The sequence below is a fragment of the Hibiscus syriacus genome, unplaced genomic scaffold, assembly GCF_006381635.1.
Source record: "Hibiscus syriacus cultivar Baekdansim isolate YM2019G1 unplaced genomic scaffold, ASM638163v2 tig00116951_pilon, whole genome shotgun sequence".
Lineage (NCBI taxonomy): Eukaryota > Viridiplantae > Streptophyta > Magnoliopsida > Malvales > Malvaceae > Hibiscus > Hibiscus syriacus.
This window is the reverse complement of record NW_024063482.1, coordinates 1,302,686-1,313,330: the sequence shown is the minus strand read 5'-3', so window position 1 is coordinate 1,313,330 and position 10,645 is coordinate 1,302,686.

The window sequence follows — 10,645 nt, the reverse complement described above, 5'->3', positions numbered from 1 at the left end:
ACGTCCTCATCATTAAGGAACAATGTCATACACCAGTTGGATCTCTCCCATGAAAAATGGAATAGATTTCCCATCAAAACATTAAGTCAACTGGACGAAAATTCATTGTCTTTTTATCTTTGCTCTATTCTTGTTAACATAAAAATGAGTAAAGAGGGGCAGCTGTCGACAATCATTTTCGTCCCGTCCTTTTTATATTATTATTATTATTATTAAATAATAAATTTTATTACAATATATATTTACAAACCGAAACCCATTTGACCCGATCCAGAACCTAGTAGCAAGGGTTTCCCACACTTTTCCTCCAACCGTCCAAGTGTTCCACTCCAACACTGCCATGCCGTCGCCTCAGTAGAAGACTCTAGAAGAAGCAAGGAGAACCGCACACCTCACTCCCTATGGTGAGTTACCATTGTAGATCCGGTGACTCACCAAAATGAACGGTTGGTTGAAGCTTTCCGAGGCCTATAAAAAGCCTTGAAAACCTACAAAAAAATAACAACAACAAGAATGCGAAGAGAAGCAACAGACGACTGAGAGAAACGAACAGAGGAAGCAAAAGAAAGGAGAAGAGATCTTACCACCGTTGAAGCTCAAACATCATCGGAAAAGTGATTTTACCGAAGGTAAAATCTCAGATCTAGTCCGATTGACTAGCTTTTAGCGAAAAAGAAGCTTATATTCAGGTCGAGGGAAAGCTGATCTACGTTTTGAGGTATTTTTATTTTTTTCGGCCACCGTGAATAGTGACCAGTGACCGAAATAGTGACCAAAATAGTGCCCGACGATGGTCGGAAAGTGGTCGATCGGTGACCGACTCTCCCTCCGGTGAGAGAGTTTAGAGAGAATGGAGAGATTCTCTATCTTTAGAGAGAAGCAAAAATAAAGAAATGAGAGAAAATGAGGATTTTAAACCATTTAAGGCCTATTTATATCCTCCTAAAACCTACGTCGTTTTGGGAAGGGGCTTCTGCGTAATTTCTTAAATGCGCAAATTATGTCTGTGGTCCCTGTACTTTGTATGCATTACAATTTAGTCACTGGAATTGATTTTTGTGCACTATAATTTGGTTTTTAGATTTTATTTTATTTTAATCATTAATCGCATATTTACATATATTTAGGGTAAATAACATATTTAGTCTCTGATGTTTTAATTATTTATATTTTAATCCTGAATAGTCATTTAGGGTTAAATTACACTGTTAGTAATTATATTTTATAATATTTTGAATTAAGACCATTAATTTTTTATATTTTTACAATTTAATCATTGAGGTTTAATATTTTAATTTTAAATAATATTTTAGGATTATTTACACTAATAATACCTAGATTTCATGATATTTAGAATTAGGATTTTTAATTTTGATATTTTACAATTTTAATCATTTAGTTTTAAAATAATAATTTTAAATATTATTTTTAGAATTATTTACTATTATAGTACTTTGCATATTAAGTATTTATTAATAGTAACCTAAAATTGTATTATTTTTAATCATTAAATTTATTATGTTGTTTTGGGTTATTTTATATTATTTTATTTTATACAATAAATTATAAAATATTTTCTTAACTTATTAGGAATTTATTTTAAATAATTTGTTGGTTTAAAATAACATCCTTAATATTTTTATGGGATCATAAATTGAAATTAAATACAAATTTGTTAATTTATTGCAAAGACATTAATTAATAAACAAGGTACCAATTTTGGGCGTTGTGGGGGTGCTAATCCTTCTCTACACGTAACCGACTCACGAACTCATTTTCTGGTAAGCAGACCCTTTTTGTGTTATTTTAATATTATTTTTATAAATTTTATTAAAATAACATAACATTTTTGGTGACCAATCACACCTTAATAAAATGATTGGTGGCGACTCTACAAATTGTGTTTTATCTTATACCAGAAGAAAAACACTCACTTTTTCGAGACGAGATTTAGAAAGCAACGACACTTATTTTCGCTAGGCGAAATACCGTCTCGACAATATATATATTCTGATCTGAATGCACTTTGTGTGCATATTGTTATTTCCGATGTGATAACACTGTGTGTGCTTATCTGTTTCGATTATGATAATGGTGTAATCACCATTTTTAACTCCCCATTCCAATAGCTCCACGTTTCAGCTTCAATAGCTGCCAACAGCTCCAACAACGACAACCGTCCAGCCGTTCCTCTACTTCAACTGCTCCACCGTCTCTACTCCAACTGCTCTGCCGTTATGTTCCCCAATCAGCTGCTGCCACGTCACCACAGCCGCAATGAAGATTCCAGAAGAGATGAAGACGACTGTACACTTCATTGAAGCTAAGGTGAGTCGCCATCCTAGATCCGGTGACTCACCGAACAAAACAGCGTTTTGAAGGCCTATAAAAAGGCCATTTAACCTGCAAATAAAAAAAGAGGAAGCAAGAGAACCAATCTACCACCAGCAGTAAAAAACTGAAAGGAAAAAAGAAGAGAGCTTACCACGGTCATCAGAAAACCAAAATATCGAAGGTATAAATTTAGATCTAGAAAATTCTAGGAGTTTTTAGGAAAAACGGAGGTCAGATTTGGCTTTAGGGTATTCCGATCTACGATTTGGGGGTATTTTTATATTTTTCGGCCACCATAAATAATGACCGACAGCCAGAATAGTGATCGACGGTGACCAGAATAGTGATCGACGGTGGTCAGAATATTGATCGGCGGTGGCCGACAGATGGCTAAGTTTAAAGAGAAGCAAAATGAAGAAATGAGGAATTTTGGGAATTTTAGGCTATTTAAGGTCTATTTATACCCTCCTCAAATCTACGTCGTTTTAGGAGGGACTTCTGTGTAATTTCCATCTGGGAAGAATCACGCGTGTAGCCATCCTAGTTTTGTAACTTTCTATTTCAATCACTAAAATCAACTTTCTAATTATTTAGTCACTATTATTATACTTACATATTTATGGTAAATACTTTATTTAGTCCCTGGTAATTTTAATAAAATTTATTTTAACCCGGATAATTAATATTGAGGCTAAATTATACTGTTAGTACATATCTTTTTTTAATAATTCAAATTAGGATCTTTAGGTTTTATATTTTATATATTTGTCACTATTTTTTTATAATTTTCATTTTGTCTATTAATTTATATATCTTATATTTTAATCCTATAATTTTAGTTTTCTTTATTTTGTCATTGTTTTATTTATTTATATCTTTAATTGCAATTTAATTTATATTATTATCATTTCAATTTTAATATGTTTAAATTATTACTTTAATCATTATTGTTATTATTATTATTTAGTCATATTCATTTATTTATTTAATTTTTTTTATTAAAATTATATTTATAAATTTAATTTTATAAATTACTTTTAAAAAATAATATTTTAATATATTTTTCTTTTTAATATTAAGAAAGGACAGTCTTAAAGCAACTGGATGTCTATTTTCTGATATTTTTAAATAAATAAATATTTTACTTTTATAAATTATATATAGTAATCTATTTTTTATTTTTAGATAAATATTTTATTAATATTTATTTATTTTTTAATACTAAGAAAAGAGCTGTCTTAAAGCACCTAGAAGCCTTATTCCGGTATTTCTAAATAAATAAATATCTTATTTATAAAAATACTTATTTTGAAATAACATGATTATAAATTAAATACATCTTTGAATATTTAAATTTCTAATAATAAAGACAATTTATAATTAATAAGTACCAATTTTGGGCGTTGTGGGAGTGTTAATCCTTCCTCAAACGTAATCGACCACGAATCCCTTTTTATTATTAAAAAAGAATGAATTTTTGGTTAAAACGCATAACAGTTTATCTTTTAACTGATGTTTTCTTAAAAACTCTTTTAAAAGATAATTTTTAGGTATTCGACCTACCTAATCCAAAAGGCCGATGGCGACTCCCAAAACATTTTAAGAAAACCATTTTTAAAAAACCATTTATTCACACATCACTTTTCCCGCCAAGTAAAAATTTCGTGCCCGGGCGAAAACCGGTTACGACAAATGGCACTGAGATCTGTATTGCGCACACTCGTCTGACTCACGTACCTTATATTCTCTTAAAATATACTTGGGCTATAAAACTAAAATACGAAAGTTCTAAAAAGTGTCTGATTACAAAAGAATGTGGACTGATTATTCTTTCTGATATGATTTATTATGATTTTGTGAAAATCATTAGATTATTCTTTTCAAGTTTCTGATAAAGTTCATCATGTGATATCCAGTTTGAAATTATGAAAGTTTGTTTATTTTATTTTTTATAAATTTATATATTTTTTTATACTTTATTTATTTGTTCTCACCTTTAGTATTACTGTCTCACTAAGTTATACTTAACACGTGATGATTTTCATGCGTAGGGTCTGACTGAGATACAGACGTTTTATGAGGAGCCTTCCAAGCATCATGTGCAGATCATCTATAATACCAGTATCAGTAAGACATCGTTAAATTTTCCTTTGACTAATAGTGGCATGTATATTTATGTTATAAGTCTGCTTTATCAGTTTTGACAAAATGGTTGGTAATAGTAAATTAGGACTGTTTAATTTGACTAGATTAGCTTATTAGCATTTTATTTTGCCTAAAATTATTTAGTAAATAAAATAGTATGTTTTTAAATGGTATGGAAATTCAAGTAGATAAAAATAGTTGATAGAAAGTTGAAAATAGGAATGTTTAAAAACAATTAAATAACTGTGAATAGTAATGGTTAGTCAGTTTGATGTGACGTCTATGGCTAGTATTCTTAGATGTTTACGGGCTATGGGAGTTATATAAAATGAATGATAAATTGAAGAAATAATGAAATCAAACAAAATTGAGAGACTAAATTGAAAAAATAAAAAATTTATTATCGAAAAGATAAATTGAAAGTACATAAGTATTCTATGGAGCATGTAGTTCAAATTTAGTAAACAAATGAACTTAAAATGTAGGAGAAATTGAAGGAATAAAGAAATCATGGACCAAATTGCAAAATTGTCATGATAATCAACCAAATTTTTAGTTTTTCAAGTGACTCAAAAATTTCAAATTTCAACTTAACTCAAACTCGAAAATCATCTCAATAATTAGAATTAACTCGAATAACTCGAAATAAAAAAATAATATTTTGAATCTAGTAGAGTTTTACACCCCATGTGTTGCCTTGGAATGATCTACCAAAAAACATTAAATTGTTAGGTGTTGGTGAAATTTGAATCCATGACTTTAATCCTAAAGGTAATTTTCAATGGGGATAAGTCTTAGTAGTATTATTTGTCGGGTAATCAATAGAATTCCCAACAATCGATATTGTGTTTTTAATTATGACAAATAAAATTTTATTTTTCTTAAGATAAAAATAAAATCATTTTCGAGTCTCTCTAGAGATAACTTTTACAACTTATCCTAAAGATATTTTTCAATATTTTATAAATTATGTATCGTGATGTCATCAAGTCTTTCTTGAAACATAAATTTATCTAAATTTAGGAATAACATGTATTCAATACAAGTTCATTAAATTACACGATATAAATGCATTTAAAACAAGTTCGTCCTCACATTCTGATAATAAATAATTAGTTGTTTCACTCCATCTAAAATGTTTATCGAAATATAAAAACAAGATATAACATAGTCGGAAATGAAATGAACATCATTTAATGGTTGAATTGAGAATTCAATGAGGAAGAAGCTGAAAAGTTTGACCTAGATCTGTGAGCATCAACATGTTGATACATGCATCACAAGGCTCACATCAAAGGAAGAAGTAATAACTCTTCCAAATGATCCACTCGTCCAAGCATTGGAAAAGAAGATCAGAACAGAAGCAGACTTACGACGAATTTTTGAATGGGATCATGATCTTATTTAGTCAAGATGTCTTCTGGAGATACGACCGTCTGTCTCTTATCTTTCCAACGGTTCTTAAATCGCATCAATCCGATATCGCGAACTCAAGATATGTCTATTTTACTGAAGACGGTGCATGCAGAAAATCCTATACGGGATTTTGTAAATATTACGAATTTTCAATATTTTTATTGATTATTTGTAATATAACTTAATATAGGATGATGCATTATCTTTTAGAATTAGATTTATTATTTTATTAGGAATTAAGGTTGGGTTAAAAATATTATCTTTAGTTATTATTATTTTATTAGGAATTAGAGTTAAGATATGTTTAGTTTATTATTATTTTATTCATTAGTTATTTAGGACCTTTAGAACTCAGCCCCTATATAAAGGAGGCTTCATTAAACTTTATAATTCAATATTTCTTTGATTAATAATACAACGAGAGTTCGTTTTTGCAAGTGTTGATTGCCTTGTGCCTTCGAAAATTATTCTCCTTGAGTTCTTTCAAGTTCTTGTGAGGGAGATTAATCTTCACACTCCAATTTGCCTCTTCATCGCGACTAGGAGGGTTGGTTAGAGCCATATTATCGTGTTTGCCTTTTCATTGCGACTAGGAGGGCTCGATAGGACATTATCCATCGATTTTCCACATATCCATCCACGTCATCAATCATCTTTACCGTTCACTTTCATAAGGGAGATCTTTTGATTTCTTGGTTATCTTATTTTATTTGTAATTCCTTTATCTTTTCTTTATCTTTTTTTAATCTTATTTTTAATCTTGTTTTCAGCACCAAAAAGAAACCCTAAAGAACCCTATCTATTGCCGCCACCTTCCCCATTCATCCCTTATTGTTCTTCATCGAGTCTAGATCTTTTCTAGGTTTGATTCTTCAACCAGAGCAACGTTCATTAACCCGCCACCGCTTCCCTATCAATTGGTATCAGAGTTGGGTCGATTCTTGGAAAGAAGCAAGCAATCTTGTTTGTTCTTGCACACAACACCGTCAAGGTACCCCAACGGAGCTAGTTCAGAGAAGATTCATCATTTCAGGTTCTTTTTATTTAATTTTAATTTAGATTCAAATCCTTCTTGTTAGTTTGCTATTTTTTTCAAAAAAACAAACAAAAAAAGGCAAAAAAAATAAAAAAGCCAAAATTTCAAAAAAAATTGCAAACGAAGGTATTTAGGGCTGATTTTCTCCATATATCATATTCGTCTTAAGTTTAATTTCCAGTCCAAAATTCACTCCGATCAGAGTTCATTAGATCCTTCAAATACATCATTCAAGTTTTATCGGCAGATTCGGTCTAGAATATTGTCGAATTTCTTGAAAATTCTACAGGAGTAATTTTGTGGTGAAAATTTCCAGATTGCAACTTCATATATTGAAGATCATTCACACAAAAAATCAGATTTTTTGGAGATCAAGAACAACTTCAAACAAAATGATCAAGAAAAATAGATTGTTTGAGGACTCACCGTTCAACAGAGTCTACTGGATACTACTGAAGGTATTTGGTTCTGAAATTTTACAGGTGGTTTCTTGACGCATTAAAGACATTCAAGAATTTTTCCAGAATTTTTGGACACCGGTAACCCCCTCAAAAACGTTTCACAAGTTGATCCAGCGTTTTCTAGGTTTTCTGGTTTGGTCCCTTTTTCTTTGACTCTTAGTGCTTTAGGTTCTTTTGTTTTTCCCTATTATTGTTCTTTTGCATTATCTAACACATTATCTTCCTTGTGTTAGTAGGACTAAAGAGTTTGCATACTTCTTCATTCTTTGCATTTCTTTGCATTCTCGTTCTCTTGGAGTCTAACCTTTGTTTAGCCTCTTATAGCTTTTAGGTTTTTTTCTTATCGCCTTTGCTAGTAATCAAACTCCAATGCGAACCGTGGAAGACTACTTGGTAAAGTGAGTTTTAAAGAGTACAAGATCGGCTTACTTGCCTCTCGTTGTGTTACTTTCTTGGAGTGACTTGTGAGGTTTATTGCTTTGTTGAATTTTCTTTCTTTTATTTTTATTTTACTTTAAAATTTTCTTTCGAGTGTTATGATTTTAGGATGTGTGACAATAACAACAAGACACTTACGGCTATCTTAGCCGCACTTGCACGACTCACGACTCAAGTTGAAAGATTTGATGAACTTACCAATATCGTGAGAGAATGACAAGAACCACAACTGGATCTACCAAACCAGAATCCAAGACCAAACAATGCTGAACTTTTGGTACCCGGGCAAGAACAACCACGTTTCCAAGCACCCGAACTCTTTACAAAACCAAAGTTCATGATCCCGTCTTTCAAAGGAGACAACGATCCAGACAGGTACATCGAATGGGAAGGAAAAGTTGATCTTATGTTCGCATACCATGACTGCCCCCAAGCTAAACAAGTTCACCTCGTCACCATACAATTTGAAGGATATGCTCGAACTTGGTGGATGCAAACAAGGAAAAAGATCCAGAACTTACAAATTCCAACAATCACTTCTTGGACCGACCTCAAACAAACCATGAGGAATCGATTCCTACCGACACATTATACACGAGAAGTTAAACAACGACTACACCGACTTCGACAAGGTAGAAGTTCAATTGAAGATTACTACAAGGAGATGCAGTCCTTACTCAATAGAGCTAACATAACCGAAAAAGAAGAAGTCACATTGTCAAGATTCATCGTCGGCTTAAACTCAAACATCACTGATCTTCTTGATCATCAAGGGTACGAAAACCTTGAAGATACACTAAAGAAAGCAATGACAATCGAAGCACAAATCCAAAGGAAATCTCGATTCAGTAAACATTACCAAGGTACTTCAACCTCTTACCAAGGTAATCCTTCAAATCCTTCCTCATCTTCTACTACATCTTCTCTAAAAAAGCCAAAAGATGACAAACCTGACAAGGAGAAAGAACAACCAACAAAGAATGACACACTTCCAGTCCCTAAAGATCAAATGATAATTTGTGAGGAGGTAGAAAAGGCTGAGAAAGAGGCAAAAGAAAAAGAGGTCACTAGTTACAAAAGCCAAAAGAATAATGACCCATGGGAGGTGAGTGAACCTAATTGTGAGAAGAAAAGAGTGACTTAAAATCTATGTGTGAACACAAAAGAATTGAGAGAGAACCTTCTTTACAAATAGCCTTCCATCCTTGTTCGCTTTAGAGAATCAATTGTTTCGATTTCTAACATTAACAAGGATTTGCCTAGTGTGTTTTCATCTTTGTTACAGGATTTTCAAGAAGAATTAGGTGATCCACCTGACGGATTACCACTGGAAAAAGGAAAACAACACCAAACCAATCTAATTCAAGGTTCCATCATACCTCGTCAAACATACAATCTCGAAGAAACCAAAGAGTTAAATTTGTTACAAAAAGGCTACATCCATGAAAGCCTTAGTCGTAACGTCATCTTAATGATGAAACATGACTTGAACAACTCCACATGCTTTATAGTTCATGCACAGGGAATCCATGTAAATGATGAGAAAGTAAAAGCAACACGAGACTGGCCCACACCATCTTCTTTCTCCAAGAGTTGTCGAATAGTGCTAGGTGACCCTCCTGACGGGTTACCACCTAAAAGCCCTAATCACTATGATATATCAATGAAGAGTCATGATTTACGAGAGTCCAAAGATTCGAGGACGAATCCTTTTGAGGAGTGGAGGAATGATACATGCACCAGAGTCCATAATACATGCTTCTTTGGACTAATGTTTATACTCGAACCTATTAGAATAACAAAGTCTCGAAGATTCAAAGCATATCTATTCAGTAAGTATAATCTGAATGAATCATTAAACGATTCTAATGTTGCTCCCTTTAATGTTTCAGATTCGAGGTCAAATCTTTTTGAAGAAAGGGAGGATGATACATGCATCACAAGGCTCACATCAAAGGAAGAAGTAATAACTCTTCCAAATGATCCACTCGTCCAAGCATTGGAAAAGAATATCAGAACAGAAGCAGACTTACGATGACTTTTTGAATGGGATCCTGATCTTATTTAGTCAAGATGTCTATCTGGAGATACGACCGTCTGTCTCTTATCTTTCCAACGGTTCTTGAATCGCATCAACCCGATATCGGGAACTCAAGATATGGCTATTTTACTGAAGACGGTGCATGCAGAAAATCCTATACGGGATTTTGTAAATATTACGAATTTTCAATATTTTTATTGATTATTTGTAATATAACTTAATATAGGATGATGCATTATCTTTTAGGATTAGATTTATTATTTTATTAGGAATTAAGGTTGGGTTAAAAATATTATCTTTAGTTATTATTATTTTTATTAGGAATTAGAGTTAAGATATGTTTAGTTTTATTATTATTTTATTCATTAGTTATTTAGGACCTTTAGAACTCAGCCCCTATATAAAGGAGGCTTCATTAAACTTTGTAATTCAAGATTTCTTTGATTAATAATACAACGAGAGTTCGTTTTTGCAAGTGCTGATTGCCTTGTGCCTTCGAAGCTTATTCTCCTTGAGTTCTTTCAAGTTCTTGTGAGGGAGATTAATCTTCACACTCCAATTTGCCTTTTCATCGCGACTAGGAGGGTTGGTTAGAGCCATATTATCGTGTTTTCCTTTTCATTGCGACTAGGAGGGCTCGATAGGATATTATCCATCGATTTTCCACATATCCATCCACGTCATCAATCATCTTTACCGTTCACCTTCATAAGGGAGATCTTTTGATTTCTTGGTTATCTTATTTTATTTGCAATTCCTTTATCTTTTCTTTAT